The sequence below is a fragment of the Hylobates moloch genome, unplaced genomic scaffold, assembly GCF_009828535.3.
Source record: "Hylobates moloch isolate HMO894 unplaced genomic scaffold, HMol_V3 SCAFFOLD_6, whole genome shotgun sequence".
NCBI classification, from domain to species: Eukaryota; Metazoa; Chordata; class Mammalia; order Primates; family Hylobatidae; genus Hylobates; species Hylobates moloch.
Window position 1 is genome coordinate 45,790,423 of NW_026652281.1, and position 6,000 is coordinate 45,796,422.

At 44.2% G+C, this 6,000-nt stretch overlaps 1 protein-coding gene across 14 annotated transcripts in view; it reads right to left on the reverse strand.

Annotated features, from left to right (window-relative positions):
• The window catches only part of PAM (peptidylglycine alpha-amidating monooxygenase), a 278,097-nt gene extending 272,349 nt beyond the window's left edge, over positions 1 to 5,748 (reverse strand). For 9 of the 14 annotated variants that reach the window (XM_032156745.2, XM_032156744.2, XM_032156743.2 and 6 more), the window contains exon 1: positions 5,646 to 5,747. The gene's annotated coding sequence lies outside the window, so the exon portion shown is untranslated. Of the gene's footprint in view, positions 1 to 5,645 lie in introns of all 14 variants that reach the window. The other 5 variants (XM_032156751.2, XM_032156750.2, XM_032156747.2 and 2 more) reach the window with 1 other exon arrangement.
• Positions 5,749 to 6,000: the final 252 nt, after the last annotated feature.

A 6,000-nucleotide genomic window follows, 5' to 3' on the forward strand; every position in this document is an offset into this window, starting at 1 on the left:
TTGAGTAACGCTGTTTATATGTAGAACTTCTGTTGCCACATGGTCCCAGTCTGCCCAGTCTCCAGATTGACAGTGTAGATACTTTTCCACCTTTCTTTTCCCCAAGAGGCCTGAACTAAGTACTGTATAGGTTATCCAAACAGAAATATTTTCTTTGTATTAAAGGGACTCCTATGAATCTAACATGAAGCCAAACATCATTTTTATGCTGTCAAAATCAACAACTTCTACTGTTTCTACTCACTCACCAACACAAACAAAATTTGAAGCTTTAAACCAGCAATGTCCAATAAAACTTTCTGCAATGATGTAAATTTTCTATATCTTCTCTGCCCAGTACAGTAGCCACTAGCCTTATATGCTATTAAGCATTTGAAATGTGGCCAGTGCAACTGAGGAATGGATTTTTAAAATCTTATTCCATTTTTAATTAATTTATACTTAAATATAAACAGACAATGTGGCTACTGGCTCTCAATAATTAAGGGTCTGAGATTTTTACCCTACTGGCAGGCTAACGAAATCAGTGTGCCACAGTTTCATGGGGCTGCTGGAAGAAGACAGAAAATTCTAGGGTGAGAAACAAAGGACTATACTACTCACAAAAATATCAGTAGCAGTAGTATCAGCATAGTTGTGCCAATCTCCTGAAGCTCAGTTCCCCTAATGTGATGTGAAGCGGATACTTGATGATCTGCATTGTCAGAGGGGAACCCTGAGCTTAGGGTACCTGAATCTTTTAAACTGGACAGTAAAACCTACCTGCCCTTTGCTTCAGAGGAAAAGAATACCTCTATCTTCCAAAACTATCTACCATACAAATGTCTTTGAGAAGAAAGTCTCGGATGAAAGCAGTAAATGCCTTTGCTCACAAGCCATGCAAAAGTCTGAGTGACTAATGGAGAATTGAATCCCAACATAGGGGTATCATACATATCTCTGAAATCCACTCATCTCCCGCCTGCTTGAATACCTTGCTTTTAGCCACACTTAATTTCTTCCTGTGACCATGGTAAGCTTCCAAATGGTTATCTTTCTTCCACCACTGTCTCCTCCCACTCATTCTCTATACAGTAGCTAGACTGCATCTTGTAACACAAATCTCATCTTGTTTCAGTCTTCAATGTCACCCACTGTCCTCAGAATTAGGCCACCCCTCCTTAGCAAGTTCCACAAAGCCAGTACTTCCCTTGCTTGTCCGTTTAAGGTTTATGCCTTTAGCCACATTAAACTCCTCTCATTTTCTTACATGTAGAGGTCATACAGTGGTGGCCCTAGGTTGAATTCCAACTACAGATTTGCCTGGTTTGGCCCACAGAATAGTTTTTAAAACATTTGGGCGATTTCGTATTTGGGAGATTTCATATTTACAAAATATGAATTTTAAGCTCCTCTTTAAAAATCAAGGCATCTGGCAACACTTGGCCTGCATCCCAACCTGACAATACTTGGCTGAAACTGAGTATCTACTTTTCCCTTTAGACAGCTTGGATTCTCCAGATTGCCATGCCTCTCCCTCCTGCTCTTACCTATGTATTGTTTAACATTTTCTGCCTGACTTCCATTCTAAGGCGTCATGCTCCCTTTGGTCTCTTTCAATCTTCCCACTTCTTCAGCTGCTAACTACCACTCATGCTTCAGGTCTTCGTGTATTCATGCCGTTAGGAAGTTTTCCTTCACCACCGCCAACCCAATTAGGATGAGATGATGCACTGTGTGACATTCATCTACCCAGGACCCTGCCATCCTATCATATCTTCTGAGGTTCTCTTCACTACCCTTATCATGGCATGAATCACATGGCATTATAATTTTTTAAAAATTTTCTTTATAAATTTATAATTCTCTGTTTACAGATCTGCATCCCTCTCTAGACCTTTAAGTCATAAGAAAGTGACTATGACTGTCTTGTATACCATTGTATGTCAGTGCCTAGGAAAAAACCAAACGTTTAGTGTGGGCTGAATAAACACTTGTTGCATAAATGAATGAAACAAGTTAGCTGAGGAATAGCTACTTCAAAATATTGGGGAAGAGTGTATTTATATTTTTATATATGTATTTATTTTTAAAATGTGGACCACTGAAATTCCATTCCTTTCCCCTCTCCCCCTACCCGGAGAAACTAAAATAACTACTTGAGTCGTAGAGCAATAGCTATATACTGGCAATGTGCTAAGAACCACACATGGATTAGCTCATTTAATGCTGACAGCAGTCCTTTCAGGTTAGTACTTCATTATTCCCATTTTGGAGAGGTAAACATTCAACCCTGGATAAGATGAAGGCCTTATTCTCCACAACACTACAGTAAATTGTAGGGATGCAAGATGACTGAAATTTCTGCCAGGATACCTGAGAGCACATGACACCAACAGCAGCTTTATTCACAGCCCATCTTTTGAGCTATTTGTATGTGGTTTTAATTAGCTTTCACATTCAAATGGTAAAGAAAGTTCTTATACACACAAGAAGCGTTTATGGCTATTATACCAAACGACACGGCTTCCAGGGCAGTAAGAAGGATCTTTAATCTCATTTCACAAATAGAAAAACAAAGGTATGGAACAATAAAACCAAGTGTAAAGTTAACGTTATGTCCCTCAGGTTGCCCCTCAGCCTGCCATGCTTTAATGTCAGAGTCCAATCAAAGCCTCAAAGCCCAGTATGTAAAGCCTAATAAATTCTGCACATAGCAGATAGATAAATTCTTCCTAGGAGGAGGAAAAGAATCAGAGATGTCACTGAGTCACACAAAATACAACCTAGACAGAAAGTCAAGATCCTTGGTCAATCTTTTCCAGGTGGAATTCTTGCTCATTCTTTGCCCCAAGAAAAAAAAAAAAGCAAAATTCTAAGTCTTTTTTTTTTTTTTTTTTTTCAGACAGGGTCTCTCTCTGTGGCCCAAGTTGGAGTGTGGGGGCATGATCACAGCTCACTGTAGCCTCAACCTCCCAGTTTCAAGAGATCCTCCCTCCTCAGCCTCTTGAGTAGCTGGGACTACCGGTGTGCACCACCACATCTGGCTTTTTTTTTTTTTTTTCCTTTAAACATTTTTTATGGAGAGAAGGTCTCACTATGTTGCTGGTTTCAAACTCCTGAACTCAAGCAATACTCCCGCCTCAGCCTCTCACAGTGTTGGGATTACAGGCATGAGCCACCACACTCAGTCTCACCAGGTCTTGTAACTTTTAAAGTCAAATTTCCAGAGTCACTTCAGGACCCACCAGGCCTTAAGGTCCAGCTTACTAAAAATCTTACATTAAATCTCTGTATATTTTTTCTAGGCATTATGATTTGCTTCCTCAAGGAGTTGAGAAAAAAACTGTATGTGGGAACCACAATTTTATTGACTTGTTGCATTCAATTATATTTAATTTTAGAATTAAATTAAATTAAATTTTAATTATAGAATTAAAATTTCTATAGCTTTTAACATTTGATTAGCACATCATACATGTGTAGAATGTTTTCCTAAGCTTTCATTCTAAAAACACAGAATTCATTTTATTTCCAAGTGCACCTTGATGAAGTAGAAGCACATGGTATTTTATTTTAGAAAGCAATGTCTTAGCAAACTTGTTATTTCTTCCAATTATGTAAACTCACCAAATGATTTTTTATCTATTTATTTATTTTTATTGTTTTTTTTTTAGATAGAGTCTCACTCTGTCACCAGGGCTGGAGTGTGTGGAGTGATCTCAGCTCACTGAAACCTCCATCTCCCAGGTTCAAGCGATTCTCCTGCCTCAGTCTCCCAAGTAGCTGGGATTACAGGTGCCTGCCACTATGCCCAGGTAATTTTTTGTATTTTTAGTAGAGATGGGATTTCACCATGTCGGCCAGGCTGGTCTTGAACTTCTGACCTTGTGATTTGCCCGCCTCAGCCTCCCAAAGTGCTGGGATTACAGGCGTGAGCCACCGCAGCCGGCCAAATGATGATCTTAAAGGGCCTTTGATAATGCATTCTTGACCTCATTTTACTTGCCATGTATAGTCATTAGAAGACTGTTCATATAAAAATATGAAATAAAACTATATAGTCTTTAAGTTATATTGGAGGGCCCTTTAGGACAAGGAACGTACTCTATATCTTTATATCTTTAACGCATATAGCAGAGTGCATCGTACAATGAAAATGCCTATTAAGTCAGGAATGCAGGAATGACAGGGCTTACCATTTAATATTAATTCTAAAGCTGATTATTTATTTTTGAGACAGGGTCTCGCTCTGTCACCCAGGCTGGAGTGCAGTGGTATAAACACAGTTCACTGCAGCCCTGACTTCCTGTAAAGATGATTTTTAGGCCATTTACTTGCTTCATAAAGTAACTTCATAAAGTAACTAGAATGGCATGAACTATGCTTTCTTGTGCCTGTGATTATAAACTGAAAATTTACAAACAATATGTCACATGTTATTTGAGCTAAATGTCTGATTTTACCAAAATGAAAGTATCCTTCCTGGATTATTAGAATTAGCAGTAAATTTAAGTTTGCACCTAGAATAGAAAAGAGATTGTAAAAAATGTAAAACATCTGAAGGAAACAAAGTCCAATAAGATCTTCCTTCTATTTGAATTTCTATGACCACAAAGGCATAGGATGTAAGGTCCATAGCTTTGTACACAGGAATTGGTGGGGATGAGACGATTTCAACTCTGAACCCTAATGACCAGCTCCAGGAACACACGCCTTTTAGCCCCGCAAAGCTACTGACCAAATCACCCAGAGAGATAATCACATCTCAGCCAAAGGACCCGAACTCAGACGATCAGAACACAGGACCTGCCACCAGGCAGCTGCACCAGACAAGAGACCGTGCTCAAAATCACGTAATACCCTAAGTCATCCCAAGGGAGCCCCACAACTACCCTCAGCGGCAGGCAGAGCTGACGCATATTTTGCAGATGACAACACAGAGGTTCCGATGGGGCGGGTCCCAAGGCCACAGAGCTGGGAAGGTGACCGAACCTAGACTTAACTAGTATCCCAAGTGGTGGATACTTCCCATTCTGCCTTGGCGATCGCCCTTCGCCCGCGTATTACACTCCGAGGCTGTCAAAACGGCAGGAAGAAAGCAAAGCTGGGCAAGGACGGGAAAGAAAGAGGGGAGGGAATTTCCACTGCTTCCCAGCACTCGCCGCCACTCCACACCCCAGGTTGCTACTCCGCGGCGGCCTCTACTTCCCCAAACTAGACTGAAGGGCGAGCAGAGAACCGAGGAGGCTTTCTAGGCGTCACGGAGAGTTCTCCAAGTTGGGGGCAGAAAAGGCGAATGAACAAATTGTACCCCCTAGGGTGAGGGCACAAGGAGAAGTGCGGAGGTGAGAAGGACCGGAGGGGAGGGCGACCCCTCACAAACTCGCCAGGGACTTAATAATGGTGATGAAGGGTCGTGAGAGAGGTTTGGGAAATGCGAGAATAGCTCAGTCCCCAAAATCCTCCCTGGCCGCACCGCTGGATCCCTGCCCCATCCCCCCACCCCCGACCCGGGCAGCCCAGGACAAAAAGCAACAACCTCCTGGGGCACCAGGAATTGGTGGCAGCAGGATCCCGAGCCCGGGCCCCCTTCCGCGCCCCCACCCTCACCCTTGCCCTGACCGCCTCGCAGTGGCGGCGGCGGCGGCGGCAGCGACACCAACCTGCGCGGCCACGGGCTCTGTCCGGGACGGAAGCCGAAGCCTGCGGGCGGCGGAGCGGCGGGCGGAGTTATTTGGAGGCTCCGGCTCCTTGGGCGGGGACAGGCTGAGCACGCGGAGGCAGCGGCGGCTCCCTCCCCTCGGGGCGCGCAGGGCCCAGCCGGGTCCGCCGCTCGCCCTCGACTCCTGGGGCAGGTCTCAGTCCCTACCCGGGGGCGGCTCCCGGGCCAGCCCCGCGCTCGCCTCCTCCACGCCGGCAGCCCTGCCTCTGGGCGCAGGGGGCGCGGAGCTTGGGAACTGGAGCCCCGGCGAGTCCCCAGCGATTGCGCGCAGCTTCCCGGGGTTTCCCTGCGGGGGT